The 4,319-nt window shown below is 41.9% G+C and overlaps 1 pseudogene; it reads left to right on the forward strand.

Moving 5' to 3' along the window:
• The first annotated feature begins 851 nt into the window (after nucleotides 1-851).
• On the forward strand, nucleotides 852-1,473 carry LOC114041699 (annotated as a pseudogene).
• The last annotated feature ends 2,846 nt before the right edge of the window (nucleotides 1,474-4,319 follow it).

Genomic DNA, 4,319 nt, shown 5'->3' on the forward strand with positions numbered 1-4,319 from the left:
TGTATGCAAAGTATTTTTCAAACCATAAAGTACTTATTATTCTTAAAGTACATGTCAGTTATTTGATGATCACTGTTATAAGCAGCAAGGTACCCAAGCAAGAGAAGAAGACAGCACCTCCTTGGCCATCATCTCCTCAGACCCTGATGGAGGCAGCCCAGGACCCTGAGCCCAAGAGCCCTGGGAATAGCAGTGCCTCCCAAACCTGCCACACCTGTTTCCAGTCCGGCCCCAGAGGTCATTACAGAGGGAGAGAGATCATTGTGGAGATCATTTTGCCCAGAACCAGGTTTTCATACCACTTCCTAGCTATCTACACATCTAAACGATCATTGTGGAATCTTCTTTATTACCATCAACAACTGCTGACCAATGACTACCAACAGGCAGATATACATAAGGACCCTGGGAGTGGCAACAACCTCTAGGCCGCCCGTCCTCATGTCCACCAGGCATGGAAGCAATGCCTGTGGAAAAGGGGCCAGTCACCCTTACCAACTGCCAACTAATTACCACACACACAAGGCAGCCAGGCCAGCCTAGCTGAAACAGTAAGGCACCCTGAAGGAGAGATCAGAGGAGACATGTGCCACCTTGACCATCTGGCCCTTAGCCCAGGACCCTGAACCCAATAATGATGCTTCCAGTCCAGTGCCCTCAACCATCACCCTAAGATGCAACCCTTGTGGAGACAAAACCTGCCAACTGCTCCTTTATGTGTTATGGCCACAGCCACTGAAGGCCCAGAAAAGAAAGTTCTTGCAACCAACACCCTTGGCATTTTCAAATGGTTCAACATCAGAAATTGATAGGATCTTATCAGTGAAATGACATTGAAGAATCCAAGCAATATGGTGAAAGTGGACCAGGTTCTGAACCTAGAGCCTCAGAATGAGTTCAGATTCAAAGGTCTGCTCATCAGTGCTGTCACCACCAACCTAAAGCTTGGCAACCCTTCTGAATGAAATTGATGTTAAAGTGAAAACCACCAAACTCTCCTGGCATGTATGAGACCCAACAATGGAATTACTGATGTGAGGACATCAATTAATGTGTCAGTGATGTTATGGGTTTTCACTTATGATCCTAATGAGAAAAAGAATATGAGTTTATGGTCGAATCTGTTTCCTCCAACCAGCACCTCAAATATGGAAGCATTATGGAGGGAGGCAAAACTAGACCATTTCATGGATTCAAAACTTAGATGTGTCTTTGAATAGCTGGCAGAGACTAATAAAACATATAATGTAGAAATAAATATAACCACTTCCACAATGACAACAAAGACAATGATTTGTTAGGTCTAAATCTCTAGTTTATCTTCGGATGCCACTGAAGCTAAGAAAGTAATGGAAAAATATAAAAGGCTACCAACAAATAGTAGTTCTGAGGTTATAGGGGGAAAACAAACAATTTAAGGAAGAAAATGGGCTTGCAGAAGAGGAAAATATGGTAACAAAACAAGAAGCCTGACCATTGTGAAGGAGGAAGGGCTTAGCATCCTGCTCTGATCATTTTTTTTTCTTTATCATGAGTGTGATTGTCAGGAAAATCTTATAGAAGTCACAGGCAAAAGCTGGCTATTGTACTGATGGATCTGCCATAACATGGGATTTCAATCTATTCATAACAATGTTTAAAAAGAAATTCATATATGATATCTCACAAACCTTGCCTTGAAATTACCTCTGTTGCCCCTGAACAGATGTTACAAGATAATCTCCTGGAAAGTTTAAAAAGTATGATGAGTAATCAGGGCAAAAAACTGAGGCAAAAGAATGATCTTCCCTAAATGACCAGAAAAATCATGGTTAATACTCCAATGATAAGTTGTAAATATCATTTAAAAAACATTTTAGACCTTGGCACACATCACGGGACTGGATTACCTCTTCTAAAAGCAGAAACTATTCTTTGATGGCTGGTGGGGCTCCCTCAGATAGTGGGAGCCAGAGATAAGCAAGGCGGGGCAGGAGTCTGTCGATCTAGCCATCAAGCAACCACACTGCTCAGAAATTTCAGAGCTTCTGTCTACGCCTTCAGCTCTATACAAGTTACCAATGTTGTTGTTTTTGTTGTTGTTGTTGTCAGAGGCAGGGGGCTGGAGGGTGGGAATTCAGTGGCGCCAACCAGAAGCTGAAAAGACAAAGGGCAGCAGTGAAGTATTAGTGCCAGAGGCATCTATTGGCTGATGTTACCCAACATTCTAAAAGAAAGGTCAATACCTTATTCTCTTAAAGGGGCCATGCTGAAATTCTATTGATTTGTTTAGTTGGATGAAATTGCTATTCAGAAATATTGAAAACCTATTTGACTTATTTAATCTACTTCCTTTTGTATTTCCTTATTGTCGCAAGGTTACGAATAAGGTTGTGGCAAAGAAGTCATCTAAAGAAGGCTGTTGGGTTGATCAGTCACGGCTGTCAGAGAGCAGGGGGATCCTTGTGTTTCCTGATCTTTGTGTAGATGGGGACTTTTAATGTATTTGAACATTGGAAAACAATCAAGAAATCTTTTTTCTATGTAAATAAATAATACCTGTCTTGGGGAAGGGAGGGAATTATGCCAGTAGTAATAGTCAACTCAGTTTACCCTGCTGAGGGAGAAGGGAGTCATAGTGAAGATAACCTTAAAAAAAAAGGCATTTGAACATTATTTTAGCTCATCTATTTCACCTTCAGCCTTCTCCCATTATGCCTTGTCCCAATTCCTCCTGATTTTGCCCTTACTTGGATAGAAACAAGAGATGCTGGTGCAACAGGATGCCCAGGAACAACTAGGGTAAATAGCTCTGGAGCCAACTGGAAGGTGGGAGAGAAGAGCCCCACCTCAGGTGAAGAAAAGGGCACTGAATTTCCCCTCAGTTAATCCACAAAGCACGATGAAGAGTTAAGTTGATTGTAAATTAGTTCTGTACTATAAATGATCATTCCTATTGAACTATGTGGTATTTCAAAAAAAAATTAAGTAACACCCCCAAATTAAGATCTGTTTTTTTTTGTCATTTTGTCACATTTGCCAGAGGAGAGCTAATTCACAATAACAAGTTCTATAAAGAAAAAGTTGTTGTTGTTGTAGTTGTGTCCTTCTTTCTCGAAAGAAGGGCATCAGGGAAGTGATGCCTTGACATGTAGACGAATTGGATTTAAGTGAGGAAGGGTTGTGCAGAATCACTAGCCTCACTTTTTCCTCCTGAGCCATAAAGAAATGACATTAAAGAAGAGGCATTACCATCTGCTCTGCTGCTGTGCCCTAAGGACCACGGGACATTTCTATCTGATTTATATGTGTTATCTCCCCCATTAGAATGGGAGAATTGGGCGCGGGGACTAGCTGATTTTTCTATTTGTATCCCCAGTGCTTAGCGCAGTGCACGTAGGAAGCACTTCATTCATTCATTTATTATCTTGTGCTTGTTACACTTAATAATTCCAAATCTCTTTTCCATCCCTTCCTATTGCTGTGAACACCTCACCAAACCCGAACCCTGGATTGCCCCGGCTGTCAATAGCCTCCTCTTCTCTCGTGTGTTGTTGAATGGACCTGGAGGAAATAACAAAAACAAGACAAGCAGGCTGAGTCTACTACAAAATTATATTATCTACTCTGACCTGGACCCCCACAGCAAGACTGGGAGAGATGGACTATAAGGAAAGCTGAGCACACAGAATCACACTTACAGCTGTGGTGCTGGAGAAAACTTGGGAGAGTCCTTTGGACAGCAAGGACATTGACTCAATAGATACTTAAAGAAATTAATTCAGGCTATTCAACTGGAAGGTCAAATACTGAAGGTCAAGTACTCAAGTATTTTGGCCACATAGTGAGAAGACCTAGAAAAGACTCCGATGTTAGGAAAGATTGAAGGCAAAAGGAAAAGGGAATGGCAGAAGAGGAGATGGATAGATATTGTCATGGAAACAATGATCATCAGCTTGAACAGACTTAGAGAGATAGTGGAGAACAGAAGAGCCTAGCACGCTTTGGTCCATGGAGTCACAAAGAGTCCTACATGACTGAATGATTCAACAACAATTGATTTTTTTGTCCCACTCCCCACAGACGTTGTTCCAAACGTCTTCTTTCTGCAATCCTCTCTGAACGTAGAGCCTCAGAATGAGTTCAGATTCAAAGGTCTGCTCATCAGACCTTCCTACCCCTTCTCTCTCAGCTAAGGACCTCACCTCAACATTACTGCTAACAGAGTTTAATTCATGGGCGGTTTGGGATTTATTGAAGTTGACTGCCCTCTTCTCCCCTTCTATACATCTCAAAAGCCTTTGCCTGTGCACATACACTTGAGCCCAGATCCCATAAAG

This window comes from Vombatus ursinus, unplaced genomic scaffold (assembly GCF_900497805.2).
Source record: "Vombatus ursinus unplaced genomic scaffold, bare-nosed wombat genome assembly UNPS02014177.1, whole genome shotgun sequence".
In the NCBI taxonomy this organism is placed as follows: domain Eukaryota; kingdom Metazoa; phylum Chordata; class Mammalia; order Diprotodontia; family Vombatidae; genus Vombatus; species Vombatus ursinus.